The sequence below is a fragment of the Anser brachyrhynchus genome (assembly GCF_964034855.1).
Source record: "Anser brachyrhynchus genome assembly, chromosome: 2".
Taxonomy (NCBI): Eukaryota; Metazoa; Chordata; class Aves; order Anseriformes; family Anatidae; genus Anser; species Anser brachyrhynchus.
The window spans coordinates 113,712,410-113,728,651 of NC_137695.1; the positions used below are offsets into that span (position 1 = coordinate 113,712,410).

Consider the following 16,242-nt stretch of genomic DNA (forward strand, 5'->3'; position numbering starts at 1 on the left):
GTGCTCCAGGCAGGCAGCAGCAGTTCCCCTGCGGCCTGTGGAGAGGCCCCTGGTGGAGCAGGCTGTCCCCCTGCAGCCCACGGGTCCCACACGGAGCAGATCTCCACGCTGCAGCCCGTGGAGGAGCCCCCGGTGGAGCAGGTGGATGTGGCCTGGAGGAGGCTGCGGCCCATGGAGAGCCCCCGCAGGAGCAGGCCCCGGGCCGGAGCTGCAGCCCGTGGAGAGGAGCCCACGCAGGAGCAGGGGGTCTGGGGGGAGCTGCCGCCCGTGGGGGACCCGTGCTGGAGCAGTTTGCTCCTGGGGGATGGACCCCGTGGTACGGAGCCGTGTGGGAGCAGTTGTTGAAGAGCTGCTGCCTGTGGGCAGCCCCCGCAGGCTCAGTTCGGGAAGGACGGCATCCCGTGGGAGGGACCCCGCGTGGAGCAGGGACAGAGAGCGACCGTGAACAGGCAGCGGGGATGAAGCATTAGGGACTGACCGCAGCCCCCATTCCCCATTCCCCTGTGCCTCCCGGGGGGGATGAGGTGGAAGAAGGTGGATAGGGGGAAGGTGTTTTTAGTTTGCTTGTAGTTTCTCACTGCTCTAGTCTGTTAGTAATAGGCAATAAATTATATCGATCTTCCTATGCTGAGCCTGTTTTGTCTGTGATGATAATTGTTGAGTGTTCTCCCTGTCTTTATCTCAACCCCTGAGCCCTTTCCATTGAATTTTCTCCCCCTCCTCAAAGGAGGAGGGGTAGTGAGAGAGTGGCTATGATGGAGTTCAGCCACCCTGCAGGGCAAAACCATCACAGAGAATAATCCCCATGTTGCTTCTATTTTGAATGACCTACTTGACTTGAATTTCCACAGAATCAGCTATGTGGTATCAACCTCCTCATACCATACTGAATATGCAGGTTTAGCGCTCTCTTCTACAATTTAACGTCCTACCTGCAAGTATTGAATTTTGTGGTGATACCTAATGCATTGAGGTTCTCCACATAAGTAACAATGTCTTATTTTCATTACACTTCTGGCCTTACACTCAATTCTCTGCCATTCAGCTGAAACTCTAAGTTGCCCTTTTCTAAGGGGCAAGAAGAGCTTTTGTTTCACAGACACTACCAAGATATGTCTGACTTCATTGCTCTTCACACTCCTCATTTAACAAGTCAAACAAAATCAGTTTCCTGCAACAAGGGATGCACTGAAATCTTTTCTTTGTGCATACGTTTTGCCGATGAGATTCCTGTTTCTGCTATTGCACACTTCAAGTTCATTCCTTTCACTATTTGCTTGGACATACAGAGGGGCCTCCAATTGTGCCCATCTTGCTAGCTCTGCATGCAACTCAACGTATCCCAAGAATTACCAGTTCTCTGCAACAGGTGCAAGATTTTAGGTAATACTTCCAGTGTATTTTCCAGAGCTACAGTCTATGATCTTTCTACAGCAAAACCCAGAACTCTTGGCATACTCCGAGTTTGGAAAGTTGAGCTTTTCTTCTACCTTAATTGGTAAGGATTTCTCTCAGACAGTTAGTTTGTCCTTCTCGGCCTTTTTTACCTTCATGCCTCACAAAATATGTCTTCTCATTCGGAAAACACTCCATTTGAACTCCATTCCAGTTCTACCTCACAGCATCCCTCGGTGCTTTTTGTCCAAAGAACCCCTGTTCCACTGGCTCCAGAGATCTGGCCTCAATATGCTGTATTTGGGATCTGATTGCCATACACTGTTCATATGAGAATAACTGCAGTCTGAGCTGACAATCATAATTTAAGCTACAAACATATTTGATATCAAGAGGCAAAGGACTCTAAGAGAACTGTGCCACAGAGTAAAATAAATGCAAAAAGTTTTTTATTATTATTTTATTTTATTTTTATATATATCTAGAGTACAGTACAAGCATACAAGCATACAGATCTTGGGGTATACTTTGAATCACACTTTAGATTCAGTTATTGTTAATTGCAAACATGAAGGTCATGGTATGGTCTATACATCTTCAAAATTTTTATTAAAGTAGCACAGATCACTAATTTAATTAGTCATATCTGCAGTGTTATTTTTCTCCCACTACCCTCCCTCTCTATAGCATTTCAGATTCACAGTACTTCCCCCCCCCCCCCCCCCCCCCGTAGCAATTCTGTAATTCATTCAGAGAAATAACAAGGTAAAAAGAACAAAAGTTGTCATTTTTTTCTAGGAAGTACCATATCATAACATCCAACCATCACCATACCTACTAAATGAAAAACACCAAAATAGGACCCAGCCTGATTACCAGTACCTTTCAAAGCAAATTTCAAGAATCAACATCCATGTTGCTAATACCTGCCTTAAGGTAATGTTTGAAACTGCTGAAAGTCAAAGATGCCAAGTGTAGGAAGATGCTATTATCAAACTCCCACAATGTCCAGCAGTTTTTTCCAAGCCAAGAATTTTTACTGCTGCTCATGAAAACAAAAGGAACAAACAACTCTGAAGAATAAAATACTGCAAAAAAAAAATACAACTGCAAGATCGTAAAAATCAGAATCAAATTATTCAATATGGTTAGTCCCCAACAAACTATCAAAGTCATACCAGTGAGTAAGATGCAGGGGAGGGAAACACTAACTGAACATCAACAAAGACACATTTTATACTTTGGCTTAGATGTTTCCCCAAAATGGAAAGGAATATACCACCATCTTCTTTCTAAGGGCAAGGGAAGGGAAGGCTTAAAAACCCACTTGTAATCAGAGGTTCCAACATCCAGTGAGGAATTTAGAAATCTAACAATTTTACATTCCATGTATAGGAAAATATGAACTTGGTTGGATTTTGCTTCTCAGGTTTCTTTTAAACACAGGGATAAGTTTTAAACTAATTTAGAAAGCCCTTATGTGTTATGGAAAGCTTGAATTACTGCTAAGATGTTTTATACAAATTATATATTTTCAAGATCCCAAAATACTGAATGCATAAACTACTTATGTTTAGAGACCCGAGGAACAAGAATAGCATTTTAATTGCTTTGCTTCTATACACCCTCATGCTCCTATGAATTTACAGAGAAGCTCAGTAACCCATAAAAAAATGTAATATAACAAAGCAACTATGGTTAAATGCTTCTCCATTTTTTTTTGCTGTCTGGTTTTGTTAGGAATAACAAAAGCACTTTAAACTTCATTATTTCTGTAACACCTATGAGCAAAGAGTACTATTTTTATTTATTTTTTTTAATCAGACAACCAACCACCAACCAACCAGAAGTTTAAAATTAAACTCATGCTGATCTTCACTCCATTCACCACCGTTATCTGGGCCCGGCCGTCCAGCCAGTTTTTATCCCAGCAAGGAGTGTACCTGTCCAAGCCGTGGGCTGCCAGCTTCTCCAGGAGAATACTGTGGGAGACCATGTCAAAGGCCTTGCTGAAGTCTAGGTAGACTACATCAACAGCCTTTCCCTCATCCACCAGGCGGGTCACCCGGTCATAGAAGGAGATGAGGTTGGTCAGACAGGACTTGCCTTTCATGAACCCATGCAGGCTGGGCCTGATCCCATGACTGTCTTGCATATGCTGTGTGATTGCACTCAAGAAGATCTTTTCCATAAACTTCCCTAGGTCAGGGTAAACCAAGGTCAGGCTGGCAGACCTGTGGTTCCCCAGATCTTCCTTATCACCCTTCTTATAGATGGGTGTCACATTAGTAAGTCTCCAGTCACCTGGGACCTCTCCAGTTGAGCATGACTATTTACAGATGACAGAAAGCAGATCGGCAATCACATCTGCCAGCTCCCTCAGCACTTGGCCCCATGGACTTGTGACAGTCCAGGTGGAGCAGATGTAGACAGATGTAGGAAGGCATTAAGAACCTCAGCCTTTTCCTTATCTTCAGTAGTCATGTTCCCCACTGCGTCCAGTAAGGGATGGAGATTCTCACTGGTCCTCCTCTTACTGTTAATATATTTGTACAAACATATATATATATTTATCGTTTACCACAGTGGCCAGGTTGAGCTCATGCTGGGCTTTAACCTTTCTGATTTTTTCCCTGTATATGCTAGCAACTTTTTTGTACTTTCCCTGAGTTGCCTGCCCCTTCTTCCACTGGACATAAACTCTCTTTTTCTCCTGGAGACTCAGCAGAAGTTCTCCATTCAGCCAAGCTGGTCTTCTTCCCTGCCAGCTCATCTTATGGCACGCAGGGACAGACTGCTCCTGTGCCTTGAAGACGTCCTTCTTGAGGAGTGTCCAGTCTTCCTGGACTCCTCTGCCCTTAAGGACTGACTCCCAAGGGACCCTCTGTACCAGTGTCCCAAACAATTCAAAGTCTGCCCTCTGGAAGTCCAAGGCAGCAGTTTTACTGACCCCCTCCTGACTTCACCAAGAATAGAGAACTTTACAATTTCATGGTTACTCTGCCCAAGACAGCTCCCAACCACCACATCTCCCACCAGTCCTTCTCTGTTCATGAACAGCAGGTCTAATGGGGCACCTCCCAAGTAGGCTAACTAGCTCTGTTCTCTTCCCAATGTTCCAAGATCCTACTGCATTTACAGGTTTAAAGGGACAAGAAACTATGCATAAAATAATAGTATGCACATATGTGTATCTATCTGTCTGTATGTCTTGATACCAAACAAAAGAGCAGTGAAACATAGCCCAGCTGTTTCAAACAGTTAATGGAAATCTCTTAGCCAAAATTAACTGCTGTTGCTGTTTGCCCATTTTGAGTTAGGACAGTTAGCTTTCCTTCTGCTTTGTACTGGGGACTCAACATGTGCAAGAAAGGCCTGGGATTTGTTGGGGGGGGGGGCACCCTGCCCATCTCTCACCACATTTTATTTCCACATTGCGAGGTGCAGGGATTACCTGCAGAAAATGCAGAGCTGCAGGGATTACCTGCAGAAAATGCAGAGCTATTAAGTTCTTCTTGAACAATGAAAAGACCTGGTTTTGTAGAAATGACTTCTCCACTTTGCCTACATGAGATGGAATCATTTGCTAGGCTCCTAGTGTCCTTCTGTATTGCTACCCACTTGGGAGGACAACGCAGACCTTCAAAATTATAAAATAGTTGCACACCTCTCAGATACCTTAAGCCATGCATGAAATGGCTTGCATTAGAAAGAAAGTAGAATAACATTCAAGGCAGAATGTTACTCCTAATCAAGATCCGTGTATGCAAATCCTCTGCATCATTTCAGATTTTATGTTCTGTAACTTCGTAAGTAAATTTATCTTGATAATGGTTTCTAGGTACAGATTTCCCAGAAACTTCAGTGCCCATGGACAGAGGGCATTAAAATCTATAGTTTCAGCCAGCAAGAAACCAAAAGCCTTAAAAAAGACCTTCCACCTTATATCACTAAGCCAGATACCAGAACTAGCAACCAAAGCCACAAACAGGAAAATGCCTCCAGAGGCCAAATACCATTTATTTTTAATTTAAACTCAGAATTAATTGTCCTGTTCAAACAGAATTGCTGCTGCAAGAAGTATGGTATTTCTGACTACGGTATTTATGCCCTTTCAGGGCAGCACAAGAGGACACGTACAAATAGCCATGCTTTGTATTTTTGATTAATAGTAAGAATGCCTTTTTTTCCCTACTTTCCCTACTTTAATTACTTTTTATAACCGGACTCCTTTTTCACTTTAGTTTGCATTGTAAACATTTTCTTTTAAAGAATTTTTGGTACAAAATAATATCCTAGTAGTAAAATATTAACACGCTTACATAAAAGTAGAAGTTCATTTGAGGCTCTTGGGTGCAGATAAGAAAAGCAGAAGCAGCGAACACACTTAAGTTAACTCACTCTTCTTTATTAAGTAGTGTCTGTTGGTTCTGAATATTTTTTCTTCTCCTACTTTAAGATATCTTATTATACATAGCTGTCAAAATGAAAATTATTTAAAAAAAAAACACCAAAAACATTCTGCCTCAGGGATTGAAGAGGAATGGGAGAATGAAAAGAATCTGTCAAACAGATAAAAATAATACTCAAAGAATTATGGGTGGTACTTTGGATATTGCATAGAGAATTTAAGAGCTTTGTCTTGAAGAATCCACAGCAATTATCCAACTGTGCTATTAAACAATACAAATGATCATCTATACCACTGCAAGGTTTTCCACGATCTTTGCTCTGCTCTTTGCCCCTTTAGAACAATCCTTCAATCCAGTTACCAGTTTACATATAAAATGTGTAGAAGACACAAACAAGACCATATATTTTTCTCTATTAGGATCAAAATCATCAAAAATATATCTACTTCACTTTTGAGCAACAAAAAGGGAAATAGAACAGGGTAAAAACTTGTTATATGCAGAAGTATTCAGACACTATGAGGACAATCTACCTGATCCGAAGTGCTTAAATATTAGTATCACACCACCCTCCCAAAAAACTAAACATACAATATAGATCTATGACATGTAAAGAAGAATATTTAAGGCTTATGAAACAACCCTGTTAGACCACTGTGATTAGCATTAATACCTTTAACATAAACAGCATTGAAACATCAGTCTTTCAGAGGCAGATGATGCTGGAATACAAGACTATAAGCTTTCCAGCTTAAATGGCTAGGGAACAATAAATTGTATTTTTCTCCTTTTGGTTCTTAAATACATTTATACTCTAGTTAAAGGCAAGTGGCTTACAGATACTGACATAACATTTATTGAACGTCTATTTGAAAATTTATTAGACATTTTTTGTGTGTGTGTGTTTTAATATTTTAAAATCATGCAATGCAAAGTAAGTTTGTTTATTATTATTATTAATAGGCTTTATTGGGTTAAATATGCAAGGACATATAGAACCAGGAAATTTGAGATGGTGAAAAGAATTGGCTTCTAAACTCAGTAAAATAAATATTCATATTGGCATAGCAATGGCTGGCAGTTCTTAAACTAGATTAAACAAGAAAATATGTATACGTTACATCTTATGGACCACCTGTCAGCTTTGCAACCAGAGCTACTGTACACTGGCCATTATAATTCACAAGAAATCATTTTTATCTGACTAGACATTTTGATAAGATAAATGAATTGGTTATAAGAACTTTGTAAATAATGAAAGCAGAGCATAAACCGTGAAGAACAGCAAAATATCATATCTCTTCATTCAAAATTACTCTGGATTTTCATAGTTACCAAAAAGAAATGGGAAAAAGGAAATAAAATTAATCTGTGAAGAAGTTCTCTTGCCTTTGTAAGCAAGGGCTGCAAAGAACAAACAAAGAAACCTCCCTTGAACCTAAGATGGTATGTCCCAGTTAGCATGAGATCCAAATACCACAGGAATCCTGTAAAGTAGGAACTGGTGTCGATCCCACTTTGTAGACAGTGAATTGTGGCACAGAAGATTTTTGAAGGTTTTGAAGGTAGAAGGTTTTGTAGGAAATCTAGGCTAAGTTCAGACAATGTATTATCACCCACCTTATTAAGGTCCTCGGTTAAGAGGTCACCCTTCCTCGAACAATGAGAGGAGGTAAAAGCGTTTGATGTTGTAAATCTCTTGATTTACTGTTTACCAGGTAAGCTCACTGCACATCAGATGAAAACCGCACACCTTCATGAAACGCAAAGAAACTTCCTGAGTGCTTAATGGCTGAAAGAGGATGCAGCATACTATATATTCCCTCTCACAGTATTTCATGTATCAGATCTAATTTGCATTATTTTTCCCCCACTGTTCACAGAGAAGCATTTGCATTTTTTTGCTCAGTTCTTGAGCTGGCATTTGAAAATGATCTTAAAAAACATAAACTTGAACTACAGACCATATAAAGGGTTAAATAAGCTGTGTAACCACAGAAGAACCTGGCAAACCTTTGCAGTTTTATATAACCAAGCAACATGAAACCTCCTTTCTATTTTTGGCTAGATTTCCTTTGCACACCCTCTTTAAAATGTTTATACAGAGAACACACAAACTGTAGTATCTCTGGGGGGTATTCACAAGCCTAATTTTAGGCAGAAGAAACCAGTCTCTTTCTAGACTCTCTCTAAAGCCATTGGAAAGACAGTGGCTCCAAAGGAGATGTTCAGAAAAGGATAATTTTTAATTGCAAGCAGTAATCCATCAAATGAAAAACAAACCAAACCAAAACTAAAACAACAACAAAACAACCACACAATGTTATTTTGAAACTTTAAGCTAGTAACTCACCTGCCTCTGTATCTGTCTGCTCTCAGCCCATTTTCAGCCTTACCCAGAGGACTCTTCCTGAGTTGCTCATACTGCAAACAACAAGAACTACCAACTCTCTGGCACAGCCTTAGTCCAAACCAGTATGTAACACCAGCCTCACTGGCAATTCACTGCAGAAGAGCCCAAACCCCAAATTATCTTGCAGGGTAAAAGGAAGCGTACTCCTCTCCACCAATCACAGCAGTCAGCAAAATCACCCTATCGACCCCCAAGTTTCTTTTAGAAATGTTCTCCTACACATCTTGTCTCTAGCTTTCTCCTATAAGTCATGACAGATGTGACTACACTTAATGTGAAAGTCATGATTTGAAACCTCTTTACATCTTTCTTGATTAAGCTCCATGATCAATTTACAACACCCTCCCCAAGACACCCTAGACCTATAAGAAACTTTTCCTTTATTCAGGGGTCACAACCATGTTTTTTGTTTTTTTAAACAGAGTACAGCAAATCTTATTTTGATCTTCTCCAACTAAACCAGGATCAAATGACTCTAGCCATGAGCTACTGACGTCCCGGGCTAAAAAGCTGAAGAAAGTCTCCCTTTTTATTTTTTAACTTAGGACATATAGGAGGATCAGTACCTACCTGAGCAGATACAGGAGAGCAGCATCATTCATTACAGGACTATTTACACCCAAAGGCACCCAGAGATGCTCATCTGGGGATTCTACAATCAAGGGCTGAGAGCAGTCACGTGTCTTAGTGGCAACAGCCATGTCATGCTCAGTACCACATGGGAAATGTGTTACAATACTTTACTACTCAAATCCAAAACACCTCAAACTTTTCAGACCACAAATGAGCTATGAAAGTGGTCTTATTTGCTTAAAGCATGAAAAGCATAACACTGAAGTAAGCTGACATTACCCTCATTTCCATAAACCACTGCTACTACTGACTGACATTATGCAATTTAAAGGATAGAGGAGTCAAATTTATACTGGCATTTCTACTGTCAGGCAAAAAAGTATGAAGTATGCATAAACCTGCAGTTCCATCTACTGCTTGTCACTGTATCAATGGAAAGCAACTGCATATGTCATTTTCTCCTATCCATTTGCATTACACATAAGAGAAGACATGATGCTCCGTGTCTTCTGAAATGCTATTTTATATTCAATGGTGAGCCATTACCATTTCAGTATATTATCCACTAGATAGTTTCTATCAGACAGCCTATCAGGTTAGAAGTGATCCTCAAAACAGTTGCCTCGTGCTATGAGGAAAGCTAGATTTTTACACACATATATATTTACACTAAACTAAATGTTTGAGCTTCTTTAGCAGAGATTCAACAATCAAATGCATATTCTTGCATCTCTTAATCAGACAGTTACTGAAAAATGACTTCAGGGACTGCTTCCAAAAGAAAATTAATTCTTGAAGAAGGATATATTTTGTTATAAGTACAAGGTTTCTCCAAACCAAAATCGCATAAATGAAAAGGAAGGCTTATATTACTTTCTAAAAGCTTCAAAATATTTGATCAGCTCTGCTTTGGAGATTATTTCATCTGTGACTGAATGTTGCCTTCTTCTTACTTTTAGGAATTGAATTTAGAAGGAATGCAACCTTTATCTAACAGCTCCAACAGCATACACTGTATAGTTTCTATCAGAAAATTTAACTTTGTAGAATTAAAAAACAACAACACAAGTTTAACGATGAACAATAGGAGTATCTATCAGATTCTCCAGCTAATGCCTCAATAAACTGTACAGACAGACTTTACTCATGAAATTCTGAGGTCTCATCATCTTAAATGAAAACTTAGTAGATTGCTGTTGCAAGGTCTCCTTACAGTAAGTCATACTTTAGGAGACAAACAGCAAAATATTTGCTAACAGTCTCTGAAGTACTGTAGCTAATTAAACAAAGTTCATTTGTCAAAGAAATTAAGTGATGTATTATCCTTCTCACTCTTAAATTCAAATTATACAGTATCTCCTATATACCCAAATGCATTTTAGGGATTTTGTTACAAAAGGTATTTGTGTAAAAACCTCAATTACTGTTTTGAAGGAAACTTCAACATTGTAGTTATTTCATCTTTAACAGGATGTGGAAGTTTATCTACACATCGTATCTTGCTCTCAATCAAAAGGTTTCTTAAAAGGCAAACTCAGAGATTAAATAATTAAATTTGTATTTTTATTACATTTTTCTTTGAAGTAAGACATGAAAGAATCTATATTTTTTATTTATATTTAGTTCCTACTTTGATAGAATTATATTTTCCAGCAAAAAGTATTCTGAAAGATTTTCAGGCAACCTTAACCTTAATTTACTCATTATTCTTCTGTGATGCAACAAAAATCATTTGCTTTAAAAAAAAAAAAAAGTCTGCAATTTAAGTAATTTCAAAATTACTCTAAAAAATTAACAGGAAAAATAAGTGAAAACTTCTATGAAAATTAGTTACTCGCATCTATTCAGTGTTAAGCATAATCTCTTAGAGCCCTTCTTTGCCCCATCCAGGTTTGTGTTTTTTTTTTTTTCCCCTCCAAAAATTTGTTTGTTATCAGTGCTTAACTACATTGCTTCAAATTAAAGTTATTTTTCCATTCATGCATTTTCACGTCTCAAAAGTTCATTCAGAGGCCATTTGACATTACTGCCATCTTCCTCATTAATTGTCAGATAAGACAGGAAAATTCAGTTTTCATCTGTTAAAGTTTAATGTTTAGGCAGCAGTTTCATCCTAAAACACCCTAGCTGCTGTCAGACGCTCAGTTTCTCTAAGATGAAGAAGTGAAGTGGCATACCTATACCCACTAATGACAGACAGCTCTTCTGAGATGAAATGGCAGCAGGTCAGTTCCTCCAAGCAGTGGAAAAGGTGGTGGCAGTAGCTCCACAAACAGTTTAATCATAATTCTGTTTCTAAAGGTGTTGCATCTGATTGATACACTACAGTTTCATTCTAGATGGTGTCAAAAAATGAAAGCAAGCTATGCTGCTATTCTATTTGTTATCCAGATCCAGCAAATGGTTTGCCTGACTTGGACTGTCATCTCTGTTTGTAATTGCTGTATGAGCAACATTAAACAAATGCAGCATTTAGAATACTTTACGTTTTATATTTAAAAAAATCCTCACGTTTCTCTCCCTCTCAATCTTAGGCACTAAAATACGAATGTTTTGTTAAAAGCATGGAAAAAAATATCCATCTAATTAAAAACTAATCATTATTTGAGTTACTGATCCCACTGGCAGAGAAGTATAGTTCTATCTATTATTCATATTGAAGAAATGCTAATCATCATCTTATGGAAGAAGTGCTTTACACTCAACCCCCCACCCAAATGTCTATCAGATCTGTGTCCTGTGCAACGTGCTCCAGGTGACCCTGCTTGGAAAGGATGTTGGACTGGATGATCTCAAGGGGTCCCTTCCAACCTCAACCATTCTGTGATTCTGTAACCTGTTCTTATATAAGTCTCTCTTTGAAAAACAGTTTATTTACACATATGGGAACTCAATCCTGGAACAGCCAGGAGTACACTTAATTAGGTATCTCCTCCCCCCCCCCCCCCCCCAAAATAGAGAACAACGTTCTAAAATTATTGTTAATTCTTTGATAGGTACAAATCCAACGTGAAACAGCTAACCATTCCTGACTCACTGCTTCTGCTAGAGAAAAATATTGAAAATTAACAAGGAAGTAAAAAAGTAGCCAGGATGTTTTGCTGAGCCAGTCACCCAGGAGTCACTTTAACACTTTAAGATTAGTAAACCACATTCATACTGGGTGGAAAATTTTTTAGTAATCCAATGATATCATGCTCTGGTAAATATTTCCATAGGATTAATCAGCATCATATAAAAAATGCTACTAGGATTTCCCAACGCATTCAAGCTGGGCACTCTTCAGCACAGGAATCACAGGGGAAAGGCATCAGTCAAGATAGCACTGTACAAATTCATGGAAGAAAGCATAATACAGGGCTACTTAACACATCTCCAATCCAGGAAGTCTCCAAGTAATAAATCAGAAAGGTCAAAGAAAATTCTCTGAATTATCATTATAAACTTGCCTTATTTATATAGTCTGCTCTAGGCACTGTAGTAGAGACAATATGCTAACATAGACAGACCTCTGGGCCTCAGCTAGTTTAGGTTTTCTTCTTATCTGCCAAATCAAATTGGTTTTATCATGTCCCTACTTGAGGTACTTGAAGTTACACATGACGTGGTATGCCTGACATGGTGGAGGATGATCACCTTACTACTCTGCCACCCTATGCTTATCTCAAGTAACATTTCTTTTTGAAACTTGGTGCTTTCAGGTTTGCAGCTGCCTAAATGTCTCCCCTCAGTATCTCTGGTATTCATAACTGCACAATATTTTAAGACCAAGTTATGGTGCCCCACAAACATTCCTCATTATAATGATTATTTATGAGCCCCTGGATTAAACTGTCCTGTTCTGAAAACAAAATTTATGGGAATCAGATTTGGGCTTTTTTGCTTGTCTTTGACCTGCCTAGTTTGTCAGTCTCAGGTATTTTTTCCCCAAGGACTGAGTGACACACCACCAAACCTATTTTAACTTTTCAGGCTCTGCCTTCCCTCCCTTTCAGCACTCCTCTTTCCCCAGCTCACAGTACCATTACGAGGTAGTGCCTCCACACATAAATCCTTATCGTTAGCTTCTATTAGATGTTTCAGTATCAGATTAGGTCTCCATCCCCCACAACAAATATTTTATTAATAGCTGGAAAACATTCATTGATGGTGCAGTTTCAAATGAACATTTCTGATTCCATAGAGTATTTGGCATTATATTAAATACAAACATGTTTATTTGCTGTTTTACTGCTATTTATTTAAGGACAAAATGTGACCGATATATAGCAATATGTGACTGGCAATATGTGCTAGTATTGCTATGTGACTAGCAATATGTGCTAGCAAATATGTGAATATAGCAATATAGCAAGATGTGACTGTTATATAGCAATATAACTACCCCATAACATCAACTCCATGCCACAAACATTCGGTACATGTGTATTATCACATCAGAAGAAAACAACAGAAGCCAAAGAAAAAACACTATTTAGAATGCAAGCTAGGGACTTCGCAGGAGCAGACAGTTTAGCGCTTATAATTGGTCAAACTTCAGCATTGCTTTTACCAAAAATTTTTTTGTTGATTTTACTGATCATACAAATTATCAGTACAAGTAGCACCATTTAATATTTAATAAGTAGCACCATTCTCTGAAGCACAGACCTTTTTGGCACAGCGTGATCTTAACATGAGGAAGACATTAGTTCTCACCATAAAAAATACTATACTCCTACATATTCTCCACTGTATACCTTCATAAACTGCAGCTGCATTAGTTTCTTCTAGGTATTTGGAAGGCAGGAAAAAGCTGAAAAAAACTGCAATATCAGAAGTTTTCTCAAGGCAAATACACAGTTTTGACCAGGTTATTCATAAGGCACCTGCAATATTAATTCTGCATTTCCCACCCCCCATTATGACTGTGTGATGACGGCCTTTTTTAATGAAGTCACTGAAGTATGATTTAATAATAGAGAATTTAACAATGACTGATGAATGAGAAAGAACATAATTGAGGCCAAAAATATCTTAGTGATAAGAAATGCCAAGAAATAGCTGAACCAAAGTAATATATAATCATGAAAACATTAACATGTACAATAAAAATGTAATGGTTTAAAACAAGTTTAGCATACCTCTTATGATAAAAGTTGCAATAGAATTTAGAATAAATAAACTTTTGTATCTGGCTTACCTTCATTTCCTATCATTGAATAGAAGAAACTATTCACTTTTCACTGCCATTTTTGGAATCTCCCTCATTTTTCTAATTGTATATTCCTATTTTTTTCCCAATTCCTGTATTCCTGTTTTTCCCATTTACCATGGACAGTAAAAAGTATTAAAACACACTTGTTAGCGAATGTCAAATTAAAGTAACTTATTGAACAGGATGAACTAGTCTTTTTGATCATTTCTTGGATCTTTGGTCCTTGCAGTTTTTTTATTCTTCCTTCTTGCAGCACTCAATGATAGCAGAAGATAGGGAGTCAATGATTGTTCTTGAAAGAAAACAGAGGAGAAGAGGTCAGAGTGAAAGTGCTGTGCTATCAGCTCTGGAGTTAGATATTCTGGCAGTACTAGTACCCAGAGAAAATACTTGGTCTTCAGGAACAAAAGAATGCTGAAAGGATAGCAAAAGTTTCCAAAATAAACAGATGACTGCCCCAGTAATTAACATGAATGTCTTATGTGGCTACTGGCCTATGAGGATTACCCCACTTAAAATACCAAGATTAACCACTAGCTTTCAAGAAAGGCAACTATTTGCAATATGGTCATTACAAAATAGTTTTTGCTTAAATTGACTCCTAACTGTGATCTAAATTAAGTTTCATTTACAACCTATTAATGCCAGCCACATAGTATGTGTAGTTTGGTATCCAGAGAGACAAGGCTGACTCAACTTGCCTGGAGTACCTTGAACCCACGCATCAGTCACAGCATCTGGCAACTTTATCTGCGCTATATTTATATGTACATCAGTCCTAAACCTGATGCCAATAGAGTTTCATTATACCGCATGATCAATCATAACTTAAGAGGGAGCGCACCTCAGCTATTTGCAGATTAATTCTACCAGAAAGGAATTTCAGCTCAAAGGTTAAATAAACCATGAAGTATTTATACTTCACTGCAACTACCTCAGACTACATAAACCCAGTCTCATCTGCCTGTTTATCTTCAAAATAGGCACACTGAAGTGCAAAATTAGAACAGAAAATCTGTAAGAGCAAAATAAATTAAAAATCCAAAATGTAAATCATATTGTCGTCATTATTTCTTTTATTTCACATACACTTGGGGCCTTTACCCCCTCCCTCCTGTAATGAAACTAATGTGAAAGTCAGGAGCAAGAACATTTTTTTGTTGGCTTTCATTTTTTGTTTTGAGACATTTATGATCTCCTTCTCTCTGCCACCACTCTCAAGTAAGCAAAACTCTGACATGAGATCAAAGAGATAAAAGAAAACACCAAAATTCTCGTACAAAAACATCTGTTTTACATTTTGTTGCTTCACTGGATATCAGTTAATCAGGGGCCAGTCAGCCAACTCTCACCCTAATGATTTTGCTCCTACAAGTAATTTCTTTAGTGATTAGGACTCTATTATTGCATCAATAATTCAGCAGCTCCCACAGCAACAGTAAAAAAAAAAAAAAAATAAAGGAAGCACACAAGTAAATTCTAGTCCCTCTCTCAACCATCCTGCCCTGTGTCCTTCCCTCCCATCACAGAACATGATAGAGATTTGTTTCTTTCCCAGTGTCAGCATTTTACATACTCTTAGGGGACTGGTAGGAGGCAGAGAAGGTTAGATATCTTGAGGATCTTATACTCCTATTCAAAGTTTAGTTTCTGAGAAAAACAAGTTTCTGTTGCTTTCATTAATAACTGTTTTGCAGAACTACTCAGCTTGAGCATGTCTAAGTGGCTAATAAATCAAGCAGAAGTTCATGGAAAGTCTTGGTTCTTTGGCCCTACATCAAGAACAGAGTAGCAGAGCTTCCTGGAAAACATACTGTAATTCTTGACCACAATTGCAGAGTCATCTTAAAACAATTACATTTAATGAATTATGTACATAATATGTTTAAAGTAACAGACTACATTTTACACATAATTCAAGTGCTATGACAAGTGTCAACAGTTTGTAAACCATTAGATCTCAGTAGTGGACAAGGCATACAATACATCAATGCATCAGGAGAGGTAGCGAGAAAGAGACAAAGAAAAACAAAAACAATACTAATGCACCAATGTGCACTTCCTTCATGTACTTTACCATGCTTCATTTCAAAAGTGTACTCTAATTCTTTAATAGACTGCAGTAGGTATTGAGACTATAGTAATATTTTTGCAACATAGTTTACCCTGCACTGTTTGGCGACTAAAAGGTTTTTTTTTCAGGAATAAGGAAATAATTTTGTTTATATTAGTGTAGAAAGAAGAGTGAAATT

General features: G+C 38.3%; 1 protein-coding gene across 4 annotated transcripts in view; it reads right to left on the bottom strand.

The window, feature by feature from the left end:
- The window catches only part of CHST9 (carbohydrate sulfotransferase 9), a 96,939-nt gene that overhangs the window by 59,247 nt on the left and 21,450 nt on the right, over window positions 1–16,242 (bottom strand). Inside the window, exon 1 of one of the 4 annotated variants that reach the window (XM_080582843.1) lies at window positions 7,428–11,703. The exons of the other annotated variants lie outside the window; for them this stretch is intronic. The gene's annotated coding sequence lies outside the window, so the exon portion shown is untranslated. Of the gene's footprint in view, window positions 1–7,427; window positions 11,704–16,242 lie in introns of those variants that run through there. 4 annotated transcript variants of the gene reach the window in all.